We start from the raw sequence: 12,518 nt of genomic DNA, 5'->3' as shown, positions 1-12,518 counted from the left end.
TCATGTAGATATGACGTTATTAGATGAAAGATACATACTATTGATTATCGAATTGTCATTGCTGTTTTCACTTGTCTAGACTTATACGTGACATGCGCAAGCTAATCTGCTTATCTATATTACAATTCTGACAGCTATAGAAAATGGACATCTTTAGAACTAAAACCATCATACATGGGATAAAATCGTGCGTCGCACAGAGATAAGAAATGAGTACCTTCTCGTTTTATAGCTGTTATACCAATCATCATTTCTATGTGTGCTCTTGATGATGGCCTTGATCATGTCATCAGCAAAGTTCGATGAGATTTAATTTTCAATATACCTGGTGTATATAGTTCTTAATGTCTTTTTTGTAGAATATTTGTTTACAGGTTTGGTTGTACTATCGTATATAAATACAAAGAGGACGCTAATTTTTCATGCGAATATCGTCTCGTTTTCTTTTATAAATAACTGATATAGCACCAAGTCACATTCACATAATTCTTTGTATTGAAAATGTGTGACCAAATATCACACATTCAGTCACAATATTTACGATTCTATTTCGTTGTCATTAGTGCAGGCCAGGTGTCTAATGTTTAGACCTTCCTGTTACTGAATTACATGCTGAACGAGAGTTATGATACCCAAAGATATAACCAGTTCCTTTGACCAACGATTTATGCTGTCGAATACACCTGTCACTCTTTAGGCACACATTTGTCTTGCACTGATGTTTTTGTCAATATGTCATTGTACACAAATGTTAATCAGACCTTTGTGTAGATATATACTTTTAGTTACATATATGTATTAGTGCATGTGACCAGGTTTAGCGGTGAGATGTTTTGTGCTATTTGAAACAATTAAAATGAAGAGTTTAGAAAAAAGTGAAGAAAGATTCGGCATTATAGTAACGACGTGAAACATAATAAAATATTGGGCTCGTCCGGGATTTGAACCCGGGACCTCTCGCACCCGAAGCGAGAATCATACCCCTAGACCAACGAGCCGTAGTTAAAAATTATATCTGTTCCGATAATTGCCTGTATGACAAGTTTAATAGTGTTGGCTAAACATTTAATGCAGCATACCTCAGTGGATTTTGTCATTACTGTATGGTTTTGCTAGCTTACGGTCAAGTTTTATGATACAGCGTGGCAGAATATATAAATGACATTGACATATGATAAGTGTCAAAAAACCACTTACGAAAAGTCCACAAAATGTGTCTTCGCTAAATACAACACCATCCCAGCTTCATACTGTTAAAACACTAGTTCGTTTACTGTTCTTTTTTAAAAGTTGCTTAGACATTCCTTCTTAGCAGTTAACGTTCAGGAACTAGTCAGTAACCATTGTGAGCATTGTGTAGATTTTCAGTTTCATCAGGGTCAGCTACCAAAATATAGCCATTTTAAGACGTATGAATATATCCGTTTAATTCGACCAACAGGAAATGCTTTCATCATAGCCGATCATATAAATTATTAGGACCAACTATACACTTGAACAAATAAATATATTTTCGTCATAACAATTAAGAAATGAATTATTATCTTTAGCATATTTTTTCAACACAATAATAATACCATCCCTTTATCCCAATTCAATAAAGAGATGCATAACAATATATGTTAATACTTCTAATTCAGCTTTGGGGTTCTTTAACTACTGTATTCAAATATTACATGGAGTACTTACACAAATGGTACTACCAGATGCCTCTTTTGGCGCCCAGCATTAAGAGGTTAGTGTTAGGACTGGTCGGCCTGGTGTTAGGATAATGTGACTGGGTGGGATATCATAATACATGTCTGCGGCATGATGCCCCACTGCTAGACATCACTATAAAGTGGCACATTGCAGGTATCGAAGCGATATGACTGAAAAACTGTTAAAGCTACGTTCAAAATCAAAATCGCATCACATCACTGTTGTTTAGCGCATGGAATTCCTATAGATAACTCGGAAGAAAAAGCCAGCTTCTCTTGTAATCAATGAAACTGAGTGTTGCCTTCATGGAAATGTAAAACCTTGAGTCATTCCTTCCGGTATTTGGAGTATAAAAAAATATCTAAGCTGGAATTAACCTTCGAGTAGTGTCAAAGAATGAACTCTCCAACTAGAAATTATGGCGGCTGACGCATTTTCATTGCTGTCGATTCAACGTCCCAGAGGCATGGTATCAAATGGAACAGAAGAGATAATCGATGCTTTGAATGGTGCACTGCTGTTATATGCACCAAAAGGTTTCGCATGACAATGTGTGTAAATAATCTTTACCACGTGCCTAACGACTTTTATTAAACACTCTTGGTCTAGATTTGTAGGCGTGATTTTGGCTATGATTGCTGTAGATATTTGGAAGAAGAGACGTGTAGCATCATCTCGGATAGGTCTTCATATATTTAATTCGTTAAGTATTAGCACTGATAATCCTTTTTTACATTTCCATGCTTATATCGTTATACATGGGATACAATTGTGCACCGTAGATAGATTAGAAATGTATCTGTTTACTCTTGTTGTTGGCCATGGTCATACCATTTGTAAAGCATGATAAATTGAAATGTCTATATATCTCCTGTATGAACTTTTAAATGTCTTTTGACGAATATTAGCTTGCAGACATGATTATAAGAACCGCTATAGCTACATTGAGGACGCTGATTTTTCAAGCGTATTTTGGCACCCTTGATTTTATATAAAACAAAATTGGTATACCAACAACTCGTATTCACATAATTACTTTCCACTGAAAAATGTGCAATAATATACCATATATGTAGTCAGATAATTTACGATGACACTACATTGACAATTCTTTGTTATCAATATCAGATTGTCATTGTGTACAGGTGTTACTCAGAGCTTAGTGAAGAAATGTATATTTCATTGCTTATCTGGCTTGGCTGTTAGACGCTTTTGCTCTTTAAAGGAATTAAAACAAAATGTGGGCTTAATAAGTTTTAGCAAAGTAGGATATTATCGATGGCGACAAAGTGGGCAAATTAAAACATGATAAAATGTTGGGCTCGTCCGGGATTTGAACCCGGGACCTCTCGCACCCTAAGCGAGAATCATACCCCTAGACCAACGAGCCGTGATGATGAAATGTCTGTTCCGATAATTGTATGAATGTCAAGTTTAAAGATGGATGTTGTACGTTGTAATGATGCATACCTCGCTTTATTTATTATTGCTGTATGCCTTCACCAGGTTACGTTCATGTGTATGATCCAGCGTCGCAAAATCTATGAATGACATTGAGTAAATGACGATTGACAAGATAACGTTTATAAAAAGAGCTCAAACTGAATTTATCGGTGATCATCGAAGTTACATTTGAATGGTACATGCCCATATTAGATTTTCTTTAATGTTTTCATTGTAACCGCTTCTAAAATAGAATTCCCTGATAGCAATAGCCATTTGTTGTTATTGCATCAAAATTTGTTTCCAGTTTTCTTTGGTATTTTTGTTTTTGTCATGTTTTAGTTATTATCAAAGTAGCTGTATTTGTGTTTTAAAGTTGGAATTCCACAGAACTAGGAAATGTACATATAAATGGACAGTATCATATAATTAGTCCATTAAACACTGGATCGCGCTTGTAAAAGGCAATGTTGTCATCGTGTATACTTTGTAATCTCACGTAAACTAAAGATACTAATAGAAAAGATTTGGTGTAGTTACTTTTGGACTTATAAATACAATAACATTTCGTTGTGTTTAGCGCATGAAATTTCGATTGATGACTCGAATGGAAAAACCCGCTCGTCTAGCAATGAAAGCAAAAGAGTGTTACCTTCATGGAAGCGTGAAACATTGAGTCATTCAATCAGGTATTCAGAGTGAGTATAACATTATTTCAGCTGGAATTACCATCTTGTAGTTGCAAAAACATTACCTTTACAACTAGAATTGAGGTGGTTGAAGCTTTTGTATTGCTTTCTGTCAAGTGATATTCCCAGAGACATGGTGTAAGTTCCAACAGAAGAGAGAACTTTCCGTTGAATGTTGCATAGCTTTTATCTTATATAACAAAACATTTTGCATGCTAATGTGTCTTTGCAGACCTCACCACGTGTTTATGGAATGCTCGCCTGTTTCTCACTCCAATGAAATGAATCTGTTTAATGTTATATTGTTTATAGGCTTTCTGATATAACTATATCATGGATCTCCTATATGTAAATCATAATGACCATATTGTTTTCATCATATATAGCCTTTGGTTAGTTCATATTAGGTCCTTTGATTCATTTGTTTTCTTAAAGTCGACTGTCAAGTAATTTGTATGTGTAATTAATGATTACGCATTATACCTTAAGTAAAATGTCCTCAAATTTCTTTTCCCCGTACAGCGTTACCCCCGAGAGTCGTTTATTGACGTTTTAAGGTATATCCAAATACGCTGTTCGGTTCACCCAATGCTGCACGAGCAAAGTGCTTCAAGTGGGAAGATAAATTACCTTGAATTCTCTAGCCGTGGATTGCACCATGATCAGGGTATTTTTAAAGTCAAGTCACACAGTAATATCATTAAGCAACACATTTTATTTTGGAGCATTCCACTTTGCAGGAGTTATCTTAAGCCGTAGAGTGGTCTGAATCTGAAGGTCTGATTCTGGAAGTGTGAATTTGGAGGTTTCACAATGGGCCTGGATTTTGAGCTCTGATTTTGACTGAAGTTGATATCTGGGATGCATAATCTGGGATTCAATGTGCGATTTTGTATAACCTGTGTGCCGCTGTCAGTGGTGAACATGCCTCCGATCAATATAGTCTCCCGTGGTAAAGGACCAAAACTTCAAGACCAACGGCTCTGCAGTGTCTAAGGAGGTTTTTGATGGATTCTAGACAGAATGGGCGTGTCGGGCCATTAGTTTGGACTCAGAACGGTGGGAAATCGGAACGCACTTTTCAAAGACAAGATTGCCAGCGTTTGTATTTTGCTACGATCTCTCTGAAAATAAAGAAGCTAATTGAAAAGACTCGATGTGTTTCCTCTTGGACTTTGAAATACAATGCTATTTTGTTTGGATTACCGCATGGAATTTCGATAGATGACTCGCAAGAAAAGCTCAGCTCATCTTGTAATGAAAGCAAAAGAATGTAACCTTTATGGAAACGTGAGTCACTCTCTCGGACAGAGTAGATAAAAAATATTTTGGCTAGAATTATCCTTCCAGTAGTTGCAAAAAGATTACTTATTAAACTGTAATTTAGGTGACTGAAGCATGTTCATTACTTCCTGTCGATACAACGTCCTAGAGGTTTGGTTTCATTTGGAAAAGAAGAGATTATCTATTTAATTATCTATTAGCATTCATAGTCCCTTTTTAAAGTTGTTTATATTATCATGCATGACATAAAATTGTTCATCGTATTTAGATTAGGAATGAACTCGTTTTGTATACATTAAATCAGTTATCATCTTGTCTGTGTACTTTTGATGTTGACCATGGTCATTTCATCTGTAAAGTGAATATAGTTTTAAAGATCTTTTTGCTTGTAGGATTGTTTAAGCTATCTTCTGTATCTACACTGAGGACGCTAAGTTTTCAAGCGTATGTTGTCAACCTTGTTCTTATAAATAAGTGGAATAACACCAACTCAGTCACATGATTCTTTGTACTTAAAAGTGTGAAGCAAAATCGCATACGTTGTCACATAATTTACGATGCCGTTTCATAGTCAATTAGGGAAGGACATGTATGTAATGATTATACATTTATCATCAATCTGCCATTGTACACAGGTGTTGATCGAGCTTAGTGTATAAATATATATTTCATTACATATATTTAATTCATGCAGAGACTAGCCTAGCTGTTAGACGTTTGTGCTCCTTGAAGCAATTAAACAGATAGTGAGTTTAGAAATTTAAAGTGAAGAAAAATTCAACATTATTGTATCGATCACCACAAATTGGGCAGCATAACACATGCTAAACTGTTGCGCTCGTTCGGGACTTCTCGCTCCCTATGCAAGAATAACACCCCTATATCAACAAGCCGTGTTGAAAATAAGATTTTTCCGATAATAACATGCGTATCAAGTTTAATTTTGTAAGGTGTACATTTTAATGCAGCATAACTCGATTGATTTATCAATGATGTATGTGTTTACTTGGTTACATTCATGATTTATGATACTTCGTGGCCAAATCTATACATAACATTGACTGATTATAAATGACAACAACTCACTTATGAAAAGTGCCCAAAATAAACTTAGTGACGTTCAGAGATTTAAGAATATTTCTTACAATTAAGGTAAAATTAAAATGCGCGCGCAATGGCTGGACAAAAATAATTGTAAAAGAATTGATAAAGAGAATAAACAAGTCAAATGGTTATTGCGTATTGTTTCAATGCCTTACCTGTATATTGTACTTTAAAGTCTGCAGAATTTTCACGCATCTATACTATGACGTAATTTCCTATCCACCGGCTTACAGCTACACATTGTCTTCGCAATCTAATGTGAAAAGAAATTTGACTATAAAGTGTACTGTTCAGGTTTACTTGCTTCAATATTGTGTTCTTTCGAAAGTGAACACAATCAAGCCGTATACTAATACCTTGAATTATTTGTTTTCAAAATGTAGTTCTTTTAATTTTGTTTAACAGTCTACAAATTATCAAAAAACAACGAATAAGAGATCAATTAAGTTGAAGGCTTTAATCGAAGTTTCTTTAATGTTTTGATTTCGACGGCTTATAATAGAATCCCTAAAAGCAGTACACATTTTGCTATTGCAATAAGTTTCTTTACCGTGTTGGACCGCTCCGGTGGGCTAGTGGTTTGAGCGTCCGCCTCGGATGCGGGAGGTTGGAGTTTCAATTCACGGGCGAGTCGTACAAAGGACATAAAAATGGTATTAACAGCTGCCTCGCAAATAGTCCGATAAATCAACACCACAAATCTGTGTTGATACTGATGGACGATGTTGTGGTATCAGCCCCTCATCAGAGAATCAGCATCATCACGGGTGAAAGACTGATTTATCGGCATAAATCGCTAGTCGCTCAGCATTAAGAGGTTAGATATAGGACTGGTTGACCTTGTTTCAGGATAATGTGACTGAGTGGGACATCATGCTACATGTCTGTGTCATGATGCCCCGGTGCTAGACATCACTGCGGACATCGTAGCGATATGACTCAAAAGATTGTTAAAGCTACGTTAAAAATTCAAATCACACTCACACACACAATTATATATATATATATATATATATATATATATATATATATATATATATATATATATATATATATATATAAATATATATATATATAATTCCTTAAGTATATATTAGGACTGATGATCCCTTGTTATATTCTCTTGTTTATAGCATCATACAATGGATAAAATCATGCATCGTGGATACATTAGATATGAACTCGTTCTCGGTTTGTAATGCTCTATCAGTTATCACATTGTGTACTCTTTATGTTGGTCACATTCATGTCATATGTAAAGTCAAATACGATTGAAATATCCATCAATCTCATATATATTGTTTAATGTCTCTTGAAGAATATTTGCAAACATCGAGACAAAGTGGACGAAGTAGAAACATGATTAAAAACGTTGGACTCGTCCGGGATTTGAACCCGGGACCTCTCGCACCCTAAGCGAGAATCATACCCCTAGACCAACGAGCCGTGTCGAAAAAGAGAATGTGAAGATTAATGATGGAAGTTGTATAGTATAATGCAGCATATCTCCATCTTTTTATCATTGATGTATACCTGCACCAAGTTACTTTCATGTTTTATGATACAGCGTTGCAAAATCCATAGATGACGTTGGGTAATGACGACTGACAAGATAACGCTTGTGAAATGTGCTAAAACTGAACTTATCAGTGACGATCAGATGTATGATAAAGGACATTTTGTAATAGTATTTAAAGGTTAAATTGCATCAAAATACTGAAACAGACTTTTGAAACATTGATAAACAGAATATATAAATCAAATGATAAAGCTTTACATGTTCAATGCATTACATGTATACTATATTTCACGATGAGCAGAATTATGTCACGCATTCTTTGTATTTTGTTTCCATCCTTCGGCTTACAGCAACGAATAGTCTTTGCAATTTAATGCGAAGTGATATTTAGTTATGGTGGATACTGGTCAATGATACATTACTTCAATGTTATGAATTTTTCAGACATATCGCTACGATGTCTGAAAACCATTATTCGATAACAACAAAATCTACTACAACTTATTTAGCGCCATAAGAGAAACAGAAAGATCTGCATCCAATTGTTTTTGTGTGTTCCAGATTGTTGAAATTTCTGTTAAGTTTTGGGAACACTCATTGAAGAATATAGGTGTTTCAACGACTATGTAGTAATTGGTGTTGAAAGGCAATATTACTCGACTGATTAATGTGATGTATTATCTCATCGAAACAATGTAACAAATTGTTCAATTTCTACTTTCTTTGATATTATTTAATCTGAATATCGTCATGTAGATATGACGTTATTAGATGAAAGATACATACTATTGATTATCGAATTGTCATTGCTGTTTTCACTTGTCTAGACTTATACGTGACATGCGCAAGCTAATCTGCTTATCTATATTACAATTCTGACAGCTATAGAAAATGGACATCTTTAGAACTAAAACCATCATACATGGGATAAAATCGTGCGTCGCACAGAGATAAGAAATGAGTACCTTCTCGTTTTATAGCTGTTATACCAATCATCATTTCTATGTGTGCTCTTGATGATGGCCTTGATCATGTCATCAGCAAAGTTCGATGAGATTTAATTTTCAATATACCTGGTGTATATAGTTCTTAATGTCTTTTTTGTAGAATATTTGTTTACAGGTTTGGTTGTACTATCGTATATAAATACAAAGAGGACGCTAATTTTTCATGCGAATATCGTCTCGTTTTCTTTTATAAATAACTGATATAGCACCAAGTCACATTCACATAATTCTTTGTATTGAAAATGTGTGACCAAATATCACACATTCAGTCACAATATTTACGATTCTATTTCGTTGTCATTAGTGCAGGCCAGGTGTCTAATGTTTAGACCTTCCTGTTACTGAATTACATGCTGAACGAGAGTTATGATACCCAAAGATATAACCAGTTCCTTTGACCAACGATTTATGCTGTCGAATACACCTGTCACTCTTTAGGCACACATTTGTCTTGCACTGATGTTTTTGTCAATATGTCATTGTACACAAATGTTAATCAGACCTTTGTGTAGATATATACTTTTAGTTACATATATGTATTAGTGCATGTGACCAGGTTTAGCGGTGAGATGTTTTGTGCTATTTGAAACAATTAAAATGAAGAGTTTAGAAAAAAGTGAAGAAAGATTCGGCATTATAGTAACGACGTGAAACATAATAAAATATTGGGCTCGTCCGGGATTTGAACCCGGGACCTCTCGCACCCGAAGCGAGAATCATACCCCTAGACCAACGAGCCGTAGTTAAAAATTATATCTGTTCCGATAATTGCCTGTATGACAAGTTTAATAGTGTTGGCTAAACATTTAATGCAGCATACCTCAGTGGATTTTGTCATTACTGTATGGTTTTGCTAGCTTACGGTCAAGTTTTATGATACAGCGTGGCAGAATATATAAATGACATTGACATATGATAAGTGTCAAAAAACCACTTACGAAAAGTCCACAAAATGTGTCTTCGCTAAATACAACACCATCCCAGCTTCATACTGTTAAAACACTAGTTCGTTTACTGTTCTTTTTTAAAAGTTGCTTAGACATTCCTTCTTAGCAGTTAACGTTCAGGAACTAGTCAGTAACCATTGTGAGCATTGTGTAGATTTTCAGTTTCATCAGGGTCAGCTACCAAAATATAGCCATTTTAAGACGTATGAATATATCCGTTTAATTCGACCAACAGGAAATGCTTTCATCATAGCCGATCATATAAATTATTAGGACCAACTATACACTTGAACAAATAAATATATTTTCGTCATAACAATTAAGAAATGAATTATTATCTTTAGCATATTTTTTCAACACAATAATAATACCATCCCTTTATCCCAATTCAATAAAGAGATGCATAACAATATATGTTAATACTTCTAATTCAGCTTTGGGGTTCTTTAACTACTGTATTCAAATATTACATGGAGTACTTACACAAATGGTACTACCAGATGCCTCTTTTGGCGCCCAGCATTAAGAGGTTAGTGTTAGGACTGGTCGGCCTGGTGTTAGGATAATGTGACTGGGTGGGATATCATAATACATGTCTGCGGCATGATGCCCCACTGCTAGACATCACTATAAAGTGGCACATTGCAGGTATCGAAGCGATATGACTGAAAAACTGTTAAAGCTACGTTCAAAATCAAAATCGCATCACATCACTGTTGTTTAGCGCATGGAATTCCTATAGATAACTCGGAAGAAAAAGCCAGCTTCTCTTGTAATCAATGAAACTGAGTGTTGCCTTCATGGAAATGTAAAACCTTGAGTCATTCCTTCCGGTATTTGGAGTATAAAAAAATATCTAAGCTGGAATTAACCTTCGAGTAGTGTCAAAGAATGAACTCTCCAACTAGAAATTATGGCGGCTGACGCATTTTCATTGCTGTCGATTCAACGTCCCAGAGGCATGGTATCAAATGGAACAGAAGAGATAATCGATGCTTTGAATGGTGCACTGCTGTTATATGCACCAAAAGGTTTCGCATGACAATGTGTGTAAATAATCTTTACCACGTGCCTAACGACTTTTATTAAACACTCTTGGTCTAGATTTGTAGGCGTGATTTTGGCTATGATTGCTGTAGATATTTGGAAGAAGAGACGTGTAGCATCATCTCGGATAGGTCTTCATATATTTAATTCGTTAAGTATTAGCACTGATAATCCTTTTTTACATTTCCATGCTTATATCGTTATACATGGGATACAATTGTGCACCGTAGATAGATTAGAAATGTATCTGTTTACTCTTGTTGTTGGCCATGGTCATACCATTTGTAAAGCATGATAAATTGAAATGTCTATATATCTCCTGTATGAACTTTTAAATGTCTTTTGACGAATATTAGCTTGCAGACATGATTATAAGAACCGCTATAGCTACATTGAGGACGCTGATTTTTCAAGCGTATTTTGGCACCCTTGATTTTATATAAAACAAAATTGGTATACCAACAACTCGTATTCACATAATTACTTTCCACTGAAAAATGTGCAATAATATACCATATATGTAGTCAGATAATTTACGATGACACTACATTGACAATTCTTTGTTATCAATATCAGATTGTCATTGTGTACAGGTGTTACTCAGAGCTTAGTGAAGAAATGTATATTTCATTGCTTATCTGGCTTGGCTGTTAGACGCTTTTGCTCTTTAAAGGAATTAAAACAAAATGTGGGCTTAATAAGTTTTAGTAAAGTAGGATATTATCGATGGCGACAAAGTGGGCAAATTAAAACATGATAAAATGTTGGGCTCGTCCGGGATTTGAACCCGGGACCTCTCGCACCCTAAGCGAGAATCATACCCCTAGACCAACGAGCCGTGATGATGAAATGTCTGTTCCGATAATTGTATGAATGTCAAGTTTAAAGATGGATGTTGTACGTTGTAATGATGCATACCTCGCTTTATTTATTATTGCTGTATGCCTTCACCAGGTTACGTTCATGTGTATGATCCAGCGTCGCAAAATCTATGAATGACATTGAGTAAATGACGATTGACAAGATAACGTTTATAAAAAGAGCTCAAACTGAATTTATCGGTGATCATCGAAGTTACATTTGAATGGTACATGCCCATATTAGATTTTCTTTAATGTTTTCATTGTAACCGCTTCTAAAATAGAATTCCCTGATAGCAATAGCCATTTGTTGTTATTGCATCAAAATTTGTTTCCAGTTTTCTTTGGTATTTTTGTTTTTGTCATGTTTTAGTTATTATCAAAGTAGCTGTATTTGTGTTTTAAAGTTGGAATTCCACAGAACTAGGAAATGTACATATAAATGGACAGTATCATATAATTAGTCCATTAAACACTGGATCGCGCTTGTAAAAGGCAATGTTGTCATCGTGTATACTTTGTAATCTCACGTAAACTAAAGATACTAATAGAAAAGATTTGGTGTAGTTACTTTTGGACTTATAAATACAATAACATTTCGTTGTGTTTAGCGCATGAAATTTCGATTGATGACTCGAATGGAAAAACCCGCTCGTCTAGCAATGAAAGCAAAAGAGTGTTACCTTCATGGAAGCGTGAAACATTGAGTCATTCAATCAGGTATTCAGAGTGAGTATAACATTATTTCAGCTGGAATTACCATCTTGTAGTTGCAAAAACATTACCTTTACAACTAGAATTGAGGTGGTTGAAGCTTTTGTATTGCTTTCTGTCAAGTGATATTCCCAGAGACATGGTGTAAGTTCCAACAGAAGAGAGAACTTTCCGTTGAATGTTGCATAGCTTTTATCTTATAT

The 12,518-nt window shown here is 35.1% G+C and overlaps 5 non-coding genes across 5 annotated transcripts; all 5 read right to left on the bottom strand.

Moving 5' to 3' along the window:
- Nucleotides 1-926: 926 nt before the first annotated feature.
- Trnap-cgg (transfer RNA proline (anticodon CGG)) lies at nt 927-998 on the bottom strand. The gene has a single exon. It is a non-coding gene; the product is annotated as a tRNA-Pro (tRNA).
- Nucleotides 999-3,019: 2,021 nt separating this feature from the next.
- On the bottom strand, nt 3,020-3,091 carry Trnap-agg (transfer RNA proline (anticodon AGG)). Its single transcript has one exon. It is a non-coding gene; the product is annotated as a tRNA-Pro (tRNA).
- A 4,504-nt stretch (nt 3,092-7,595) lies between these two features.
- Trnap-agg (transfer RNA proline (anticodon AGG)) lies at nt 7,596-7,667 on the bottom strand. Its single transcript has one exon. It is a non-coding gene; the product is annotated as a tRNA-Pro (tRNA).
- A 1,747-nt stretch (nt 7,668-9,414) lies between these two features.
- Nucleotides 9,415-9,486, bottom strand: Trnap-cgg (transfer RNA proline (anticodon CGG)). The gene has a single exon. It is a non-coding gene; the product is annotated as a tRNA-Pro (tRNA).
- A 2,021-nt stretch (nt 9,487-11,507) lies between these two features.
- On the bottom strand, nt 11,508-11,579 carry Trnap-agg (transfer RNA proline (anticodon AGG)). Its single transcript has one exon. It is a non-coding gene; the product is annotated as a tRNA-Pro (tRNA).
- Between the last annotated feature and the right edge of the window lie 939 nt (nt 11,580-12,518).

The sequence above is a fragment of the Sinohyriopsis cumingii genome, unplaced genomic scaffold (genome assembly GCF_028554795.1).
Source record: "Sinohyriopsis cumingii isolate HCF-2022 unplaced genomic scaffold, ASM2855479v2 utg003322l, whole genome shotgun sequence".
Taxonomy (NCBI): Eukaryota; Metazoa; Mollusca; class Bivalvia; order Unionida; family Unionidae; genus Sinohyriopsis; species Sinohyriopsis cumingii.
The sequence above is the reverse complement of the archived record's forward strand: the minus strand, read 5'-3'. Positions and strand labels throughout refer to the sequence as shown.